General features: G+C 28.5%; 5 non-coding genes across 5 annotated transcripts; all 5 read left to right on the forward strand.

The window, feature by feature from the left end:
• The first annotated feature begins 7,953 nt into the window (after positions 1-7,953).
• TRNAN-GUU (transfer RNA asparagine (anticodon GUU)) lies at positions 7,954-8,027 on the forward strand. The gene has a single exon. It is a non-coding gene; the product is annotated as a tRNA-Asn (tRNA).
• A 167-nt stretch (positions 8,028-8,194) lies between these two features.
• Positions 8,195-8,268, forward strand: TRNAN-GUU (transfer RNA asparagine (anticodon GUU)). The gene has a single exon. It is a non-coding gene; the product is annotated as a tRNA-Asn (tRNA).
• A 167-nt stretch (positions 8,269-8,435) lies between these two features.
• On the forward strand, positions 8,436-8,509 carry TRNAN-GUU (transfer RNA asparagine (anticodon GUU)). Its single transcript has one exon. It is a non-coding gene; the product is annotated as a tRNA-Asn (tRNA).
• Positions 8,510-8,676: 167 nt separating this feature from the next.
• TRNAN-GUU (transfer RNA asparagine (anticodon GUU)) lies at positions 8,677-8,750 on the forward strand. Its single transcript has one exon. It is a non-coding gene; the product is annotated as a tRNA-Asn (tRNA).
• Positions 8,751-8,926: 176 nt separating this feature from the next.
• On the forward strand, positions 8,927-9,000 carry TRNAN-GUU (transfer RNA asparagine (anticodon GUU)). The gene has a single exon. It is a non-coding gene; the product is annotated as a tRNA-Asn (tRNA).
• The last annotated feature ends 1,102 nt before the right edge of the window (positions 9,001-10,102 follow it).

The raw sequence follows: 10,102 nt of genomic DNA on the forward strand, positions 1-10,102 counted from the left end.
AGAAACGAGAGCGTGATCAAAATATCAGACACAAACATTTGTCATTTATATCTTGATTTTTTTTCTCTCTTTGTTTCCTGCGGAAAACTCCCCGAAGAAACAGATTTGCAAACCTGATGCAGGTGTTATTTAAGAAAATGATGAAAATATGAATACATTATGCAAAGAATTAGTGCACCAAGAGGAGAGAAAATGATGCAATGTCTACCTGTTACGTGGGTTTTAATGGTTTAAAAGATTAATGATTTAAAAAATAGCTCATAATAATTGGACTCCTTTGATAAATATACTTTTTATATAATGATTATAAGTAATTAATTTATATTTTCGCTATCTCTCTTTTCCATCTATTTATCAATTTAAATTCAATTTAACATCTTTAAAGCATTGTGGAAAATATGGTCCCAATTGCTTAAGTTGAAAGTTTGAACTTCTTCGTGCTAATTATATTTTTTTGCATTATGTTTCCATATCAAAGAAGTCGAATTTTTTAATTTTTTCCTCACGAAAATTATTTAATTCAATAAAATTTTGAATTTAGTCATTTAAAACTAATTAGTTAAAAATAGTGTAAAAATTTGAATACCTAAGAACTCAATTTTCTTTAGCTCAATATTATATTAAGTAATAAAAGATAATTAATAATTATTTTTTGCTTGGAATTACCTTTGTATAAGCACGTCTTGTAGCAGTAAGCAAAAATGTTTAGATTAGCTTCATGATATGGTGAAATCAAATATTCCAAACTACTGGCACTATATCTTCCACTATTCAGTCGATTACTCCCCCCCCTCCCCGATGTTTAGAGGGTCCAGAAATCGAATCTACCAAAAAAAGTGTGTTTATACAGGGAAATTATGTTTCTGTATTTTATTTCGTAACTTAAAATATCTTCTGCTCTAATTATTTAGCATACTGAATGACTACCCCTCCAAACCATTAAATATAATCCTAGCATTGTCAAAAATAAATTTTTTTAAAAAATAAGGAGCGAAAATGAGTACTTAAGCAAGGAAGTAACAAACAGTCTGTCGAAATCGGTAGAATCACTAACGATAAAAGTGAGATGAAAGCCTTTCATTGCATTAGGAAACTCGAAGCAGTTTCTATTAATAGCGTTCATTTCCGTCGGCATTCAAGTACATTATGAATTTTTTAGATCTATTCAGCAGTGGCGATTCGTTAGATTTCAATAGCGTTTTTGTTTCTTCCTCATTTTTAGAGGCCAACGGTGTAATAATTTTTTGCCTTCATTTTTGGCAAGGATTCTTAAAATGCACATTAAAGTAGAAGATAACGGAATACTCTGTATAGTATTTTAAAACCAATTAACATCCTATAAAAAGAGCGGGAAAAAAATAGTCTTCTAAAAGATTAAACAAATTGTGCAGGGATGCCCAGCCCTCCAAATTCGAAAAATTTCACTATTTACACAAACAAAAGTTATACATTTAATTTTTTTATTTAAACAACAGCAAATTTTCAGCTATATTCGATTAGCCGCGTCTGATACATTTCTACAAGATTCGCTGATAGAAATGTTTTGTGAAACATAATTTAGAACCCAAGATTGACATCATGAAAAATATCATAGAAAATAAAAAAACACTGAAAAAATCTCTGAACTGTCCCTTTATGATCACAATGCAAAACTAGCGGGCAAAAATGTCATATGTTGTTCTCTTTATAAGTTACATCAATTTAACGATAAATTTGATTCAGGCCGTTAAATCCAAATTTAGTGTAATTAAACATTTATTCAATAATAGCTAGATACTTTTTAAAAAAAAAAAAAATACATGCATACAGAGATAAATTTGAAGCTAATTAATATATTTTTATATTTTCTTTAAATATATATCCCCTACGATAGTATATTATAATATATTTTGTATGCAATACTCTTTCAGAATGTTAATCATGATAAATTCAAAATATTCCCAAAACTGATGAAATATTTCAATATAATAAGTAGTTCTTTTTTTATCATTTTTAAAATTATCCTCCCTCAAATATTAAAAACAAATGCACTCTTAAATAATCAAAATTATTACTTTAATTTATAGTTTAAAAACTAGAAAACTGTGTTTTTTTTTAAAAAAAATTTTAAAAAAAAAGTACCTTAACCCACACGAATAGCTATGGTGACTTGCTTTAAATGGGCAACCTTAAAAATGCGAAGAACCCATGCGAAGTAGAATAAACAAGCGTTAAAAAAAAATATTAATCTATATATTTATCAGTTTTTGCCAGGCATATTTGACTCGGCGGGCCACGTTTGACTAGCAGCTAGGGTATTAGTCAAATCTGTTTTAATGCATCGAAGATAAATAGCAACAATAAAGGACGAGTGGAATCTGAAATAATAGTCAGATTCAGATTCCAACTGTCCATTATAAATTCCATAAGGTGAAATTGCTGTCTGTTCCATTGACATTAGAAGTTTATCATATGACATTTTTTTCGTCGTATTTCTTATCCACGAAAGATGAGATCGAATGACTTCAATAAGAAAATAAAAATAATTTATCTGAGAACAATCACCACAGATACTTCTTGACATTTTTATATATATGTATATATATTTTCCATTCCAAAAGTGTAGAAGAAGTAGCTCACAGGAAAAATGTCCAGCTTCGTCGGGCCGAGTAGAACATATTAATATTAAAATAATATAAACACGTGTGACTCCATAGCCGAAGACGTGTGGCGATTTTTTTATGCGATTTTTTTTTTTTTTTTGTGTGATAATCGCCTTATTCTTATGGAACGTGCCCAGTGAATCGTAATTTTAGATTAGTGGCTAAGATGGTGAGATAAAGATCTTTCCCTCGTCAGCTTAGATGTGTTGATTTATGCGGATAAAATCGCGATAATGAAAAAAAAAAGTACCGTAGCATTTAGCTTGAAAGCATCTAAGTGAAAGAGACATAAATGGCATTATGACGTAAGAGAAAAATTAATTTACGAATTAATAAATAGATTAAGACTTTTTATTAATATTAATATTTTTTTAAATTTAATTTTTTAACAAAGCGCCTCAGTTAAAGCGAACTCATAGTTGCACGATTCCACATTTTACTACTACTTTGGACAATATTGTTCTGAATCCTTAACATTAGTATTTAAGTATTGCATTAGTATTTACAGTCAATTCGCTATAACTCGAAGTACGATAACTCGAATATTACTATAACTCGATTTTGTATGAGGGTCCGACCCTTTTATATTCAATTTCATGTTAATTATTCTCGATTACTCGAACTTTACTCCCTTTAACTCGATTTTTTTTGGATCTTTTTAAAAAAACAAAAAAAAACAAAAAGAAAAAAAACTAGGAGCTGATATCTTGCCCCTTCCTTTGCAACACACACACAATGTCTTTCGCACTCTTCATGGAGAAGCTAAAGCTGTCTCTCTTGAAGTATGTGAACAATGGTTAAATGAAAACGTTACCAAATTTACTTAAAGGATACAGTTAAAATGATGTTTTCAATATTGATGAAATGGGTTTACTTTTTAAATGTCTTCCAAATAAGACTATGATGTTTAAGGAGGAAAACTGCTGAGGGGATAAAATGAGCAAGGAACGTTTGACTGTCCTAGTTGGAGGAAATGCTTCTGGGACAGAGAAATTGCCCTTAGTTGTTATCGGAAAATACCGAAATCCCCGATGTTTCAAGAATGTAAAAACGTATCCTTCGGATTACAAGTCTAACAAAAAGTGTTGGATGACATCAGTTTTATTTGAAGACTATTTAAGAAAATTGGATCGGAAATTCTTCGCTAAAAAAAGAGAAGTGATACTCTTTATGGATAAATGCACAACGCATAGTGATCTACCTAATTTGAAAGCAGTAAACTTGCAGTTTCTCCCGCCAAACGCAACAGCAAAGCTGCAGCCGATGGACCAGGGTATCATAAAGTGCTTCAAACAGTCTTATCGTAAATGGCTTGTCAGAAAAATTATCTTAAATATTGCAAGCATTTAGAAGATTTGTAATTAATAAATAAGCATTAATTAAATAATCCGACAATATTTTGAAAGTCCAAAACCGAAACTAACGGTAAGTCGAACTTCCGATATGTCGAAGTTTTTCGGCAGTCCTATCAGATTCGAGTTATCGCGAATTCACTGTATATTTAACATTATTTATTCATATTTTGCATATTTATTTATATTAAACATTAGTATTTTTAATCGCTGTGCGAGTTCATGTTGGGACCAAACTTCCCTAAATCCTGCAGAATGTAGATGGAGGTAAATAATAGCACAAATCGCTTAAATGTTACTTACAACCCCAGAGAAATATAATTTGCCAATATTTTCATAGATTGTTTTATTATAATAGAGAAATATTAATTTTATACTTCTTAATTTTATAGAGAATTTTTAAAGCTAAACTGAAACATGCTGATAGTTTTTAGACTTGATAACTAATATTTTCATTTTAAAAAATAACTTGAAATTATAACTTTTTCTGAAAGTTGGATTTCACATGACAGGACCGATACTGACACGATTTGATACGGCATTAGTCAGTCAGGCCTATTCTCAGAAATTCTATTTTGGAATGGGTAGCACCCACTATGGGGTGGGTTATATATACACCTAAAAGTCAGGTAAAAAATGACTGATCTGTTTGTACTCATTGGACAGATTACAGGTTATTCACAGAAAGACTGATTTCGTAACCTTAAATATTGTCTGCACAAATTAGTTAGGATAGTTAGCTGTTCAAATCATTAGAATCTCATCTTTCAGTATGTGAAAATCCGAGCATTAAATCAAAAGCTACTAAAACCTTCTATTTTTTTTTTAACTGATCACAATAAATTAAAAATATTGTTATAGAATTACGATTGATTTTGTGTTGGTATATAAATATAATTGTGGCTTATTCTAAGTTTTAAAGTTTAAACAAGGCTAGCTGGATTATCATTACTTTTACGTCATTTTATAAATCTTTCTCATTTTTTATTTTATTTTTAAAACATAGTTTTGATGACAGAATATCATTTGCTTGCACAATATGTTTTTAAAAAAAGTGTAGATAACGGTATTTATTATTAGATTGCTTTATTAGATTAGAAAAATAAAGCTAGATATTTTTTAAGACTTCTAAGGTTCTTTTTTTTCGCATAAAAAACAAAATAATAAAATTATGTGTTTATTAACTTTTGATAGGTAATTTAATACTCAGGAGTGAAAAGTTTAAAATTTTAAGTATATTTTTATTTAAACGGAAGAAAACCGATTCCATGAAATTCAAAAATTCTTTTAACGTAAACTAAGTAAACACAGTGATATTTTTTAAACAAAAAAAAAAAAAAGAAAAAAAAAAGAAAATTAACTACATCATAATAACTAAACTATTTACCTTAAAATACTGAATGTGAATTAGAAACATTTATTGAAATTCTGAAACATCGCATGCTATCTTTTCTTCGATTCGAATTGGACAATAGATTTTAATTTTACCTATTTCAAAAGATATTGTCAATTACAGTTAAAAACAACTACCAATTTGCTTGATAATATTATAAGACAATGGTTGAAAACATATTATTTAAATCCCACCTCTATCTTTTCTCCTTCGATGGCTGAATTCATTGTTCAAATTAGTTATAAATATATATAAAAAAAAATTTAATAACATAAATATTCAAATGTAAACGTTTAAATAAAATAATTTTGAAAGTAAACTTATATGCATGAATGGATTTTATTTTTACCTTTAATTAAAGCAAAAAATTGTTCGAAAATTATGTAAGCAAAGTGTGCCAAGAAAAGGAAAGAAAAAAAAAAAGAAGAAGAAAAAACGAACCACAGTGAATAAATAACATTTGATCTAAAGACGTTATATATTAATCTTCACGTTATAGGATTCACACTTTATGTTTTGGGGGGTGGTGATCCCAAATATACTAATTAATTAGTGTAGACGATATTTTAAGCTACGAAATCAGACACAAAAAGGTTCTTTGAATGTACTTTCTCTGAATAAACATACCTTTTTTCCCAACGGATTCGGATTTCTGACCCCCAAAATACAGAGGGTTGTCGCAATCTCTTGAGAGCTTTTCAAGCGAATTAAAAAAAATTTGCACACAATTATAAAATTTGTTTTTCCAAAGATAATTCCATGCAAAAAATACATTTTAGTGAATATTTATTATTTTTTAATATTTTATTAAATAATAGTCGAAAAAATTTTGAAATGTGAGGTCTACAATTTTTTATGCACAGCAAAATACAAAATTTGGGTGAAATCGGTTAAATAGTTCCTGAGAAATCGAATCTCAAAGGAGTCGAATATTTAAAGTTGGATGATTTCGTCCATATTTTATATTTTGCCTTGTAAAATTACTTACTTTAAAATAACGTAAGAGTTGTATACATTACAATTCAAAATTTTGTCAACTATTATTAAATAAATATTCGCCTGATAAAATCTCGAGATAATGCGAAATGCACAAAAAGTAAAATTAATATATCCGAATATAGCTAATAAATAGGAATTAGTTGAAAAGAAGTGTTTATTCAGAGAATGTAAGTTTTTGTATCTGATTTTTTAACCTAAAATATCGTCTGCACTAATTAATTAGAATATTTTAGGTCACCCCCTCAAACCATTAAGATTGAGTCCTAGAACGTGAAGATACGATCATTAGATCAAAAGTTATTCAGGGTAATCCGTTTTTTCATTTTTTTAATGCATTGTGCATTATTCGATAACTTTTTTCAACGTGGTTTAAAATTGTAAAAAAAGAGATTTTTAGTTTTGAAACTTTATATAACTTATTTTCGAGCTAGTCTGAATTTCTTCAAATTAGTGGAATGCAAACTCACTAAAGAGGTTTTAACTATGAGTTCAAAGAAACAAATATTCGTAACACCTGTTTCTGCACGGTTGGGCATGACTGAACAGAACCCGAAGTCACCCTGGGGACATCTTGTAATCACCATTTTTATTTTTTTGATAGTCTGAAAAATGGAAATTAGTAGACAAAAAGGTAATTTGTGGTAACATGTTATTCGATAAAAACGAAGTAAATAGTTTTTCCTTGTCAGATTCCTTGGGCAGATACTTATTCAAATTTCATTCGAATTGCTGTTGCTTTTAAAACAATCTTAGTGCTTTGCTTTATTTTGAATCTTTGATTAATATCTACCTATCCATGTATATAAAAAAAGGAAAAAAATATTTACCGAACTAAATTTTAAATTTAAAAAAGAAAAGATTATTTCAAAACAAAGCAAATAAAATATCCCATCCCGGTTCAAAAAAAACAAATAAATAAATAAATAAGTAACAATAAATGAAAAAATTGAACCATTTTGTGGTAAATTGTTTTTTCCTTTTTCAAAAATATTTTTAGTAATCTTAAAAAAATGTAGCGTTTCTAATTTCTTTTCAAAACATTTGTTTTATATATTTTTGGAACATAATTTAAAAATAATAATTAAATAAAAACTTAGAGAACTATGGTTTTTTTTAATTTTGTTTTTAAAATTTAAGAACAAACGTTGTTATTTACAGCTTTTTTTCTTTACCAAATTCAGACTTAAACTTTAAAAAAATTCAAAAATAATTAATAAGAATATTAAAAGGTTTTTCTGTTTAGTTTCAAGACTAGGAGAAAAATATATTTATAAATTTTTTTTTACAAAATAAATTATTATTACATTCTTTTTTATTATTAAACTAAAACAACTGACTAAATCGAAATCCATCAAATTTATATCCATTTTTCTTTCTGAACTAAAATGTTGGTGGTTCGAGCTCACCCGGGGGCGTCTTAGTTTTTGTTTAACCTCCCAATACATATTTTTTTCTCTCAATTTTCTTAAAATATTTTAAGTTGACAAAAATGTTATAAGAATTGTTATTTTATTACCATTTTTTTATTTATAGCGAATATTGTTTTAGTGTTTAATTTTAAGGTCAAGCCTCCGTGGCGCAATTGGCTAGCGCGTTCGGCTGTTAACCGAAAGGTTGGTGGTTCGAGCCCACCCGGGGGCGTGTTACTTTTTTTTTAAAATTTCTTTCAACTACTTCCTAATACATATTTTTTTCTCTCAATTTTCTTAAAATATTTTAAGTTGACAAAAATGTTATAAGAATTGTTATTTTATTACCATTTTTTTATTTATAGCGAATATTATTTTAGTGTTTAATTTTATGGTCAAGCCTCCGTGGCGCAATTGGCTAGCGCGTTCGGCTGTTAACCGAAAGGTTGGTGGTTCGAGCCCACCCGGGGGCGTGTTACTTTTTTTTTTAAATTTCTTTCAACTACTTCCTAATACATATTTTTTTCTCTCAATTTTCTTAAAATATTTTAAGTTGGCATAAATGTTATAAGAATTGTTATTTTATTACCATTTTTTTATTTATAGCGAATATTATTTTAGTGTTTAATTTTGATATCGAGCCTCCGTGGCGCAATTGGCTAGCGCGTTCGGCTGTTAACCGAAAGGTTGGTGGTTCGAGCCCACCCGGGGGCGTGTTACTTTTTTTTTAAAATTTCTTTCAACTACTTCCCAATACATATCTTGTTCCCTCAATTTTCTTAAAATATTTTAAGTTGGCATAAATGTTATAATAATTGTTATTTTATTATCATTTTTTTATTTATAGCGAATATTATTTTAGTGTTTAATTTTGATATCGAGCCTCCGTGGCGCAATTGGCTAGCGCGTTCGGCTGTTAACCGAAAGGTTGGTGGTTCGAGCCCACCCGGGGGCGTGTTACTTTTTCTTAAAATTTCTTTCAACTACTTCCCAATACAATCTTGTTCCCTCAATTTTCTTATCATATTTAAGTTGGCATAAATGTTATAATAATTGTTAAATTGTTATTTTATTACAATTTTTATTTTATTTATAGCGAATATTATATTAGTGTTTTAATTTTGAAATCGAGCCTCCGTGGCGCAATTGGCTAGCGCGTTCGGCTGTTAACCGAAAGGTTGGTGGTTCGAGCCCACCCGGGGGCGCACTTTTATTTTGTTCATGTTTTTTCTTCATTTTGTTTTATATTATACATTCCATTTTTCCTTTCTTTTCAATCTTTTTAACAAACTATTTTAATACTAGGATAACAGACCTTTAATCATCGCAAATCTGTTACACGCCAATTAACTATTAATTGCTTTTAAAATTATCTGCAGTTAATGGGAGGGCAATTGTGCCCTTTACGAATTTCATGTTTGCAAACTTCAAATACACATAACTCAATTTTAAAAAAAATAAACAGTTCAAATAATTTTTATTAAAACAATTATTGCTAACATGTACGCTGACTCCAATTTTAATTAAATTTTAATATTTAAATTATTAAAAAATGGTGGTTATGGATATAATACAGTGTGTTAGGTTCATAACACCCTGCTTTTAATTTTGAAATTTTTTTTTAAATTAATGAAAGTTGCTTTAAATAGGCGTATATTGGACACCAAAATTTAATTCATAAGAAACCGATAGAGAGGTCGAATTTGCCCGTGAACTATTTTAAAAGAAAAAAAATAATAAAATACAATAAAAAAAAGGCTTTCTTAGTGCAATGCGGCTGTTAACTGGAAAGTTTGAGGCTTGGTGCGACAAGCTTCTCCTTTATCTACAAATTTAAAAAGTTCAATAATTTTAACTGCATCCTTAAACATTCTGCTTAATTGATTTTTATTCTCAAGGACAAATAAAAGCTGATGAATTTCCGTCTGTTTCATATTTTCCTTTTGTAAAGATTATTTTAATTACTAAATTTATGCTTTCATTTTTCCTATGTTGTACATTATTGTTATATATGTATATGTTATTTTATACGACACGTTATTTTCTAGTTATAAATATTTTTAACATTATGTTCACAGAATGCAAAGAATAGAGAACTTATTAGAAATTTCAAATTTTCTATAACAAGCTATATAAATTATGTTTCATTTTTTAAAACTTTCTTTTTTAATTGACAAATGACCTTGTAAATATTTTTCCCTTGAAAATTGAATTTGTTGTTACAAATTACAGAATCACTTTTGTTAGTCCACTACAGCGTTGTTTATAAGAATAACAGGAAACAAGCGCGTGGTTTTGATCGATAAT

Source organism: Parasteatoda tepidariorum, chromosome 2 (genome assembly GCF_982258835.1).
Source record: "Parasteatoda tepidariorum strain Cologne lab strain chromosome 2, Ptep-v5.0, whole genome shotgun sequence".
Taxonomy (NCBI): Eukaryota; Metazoa; Arthropoda; class Arachnida; order Araneae; family Theridiidae; genus Parasteatoda; species Parasteatoda tepidariorum.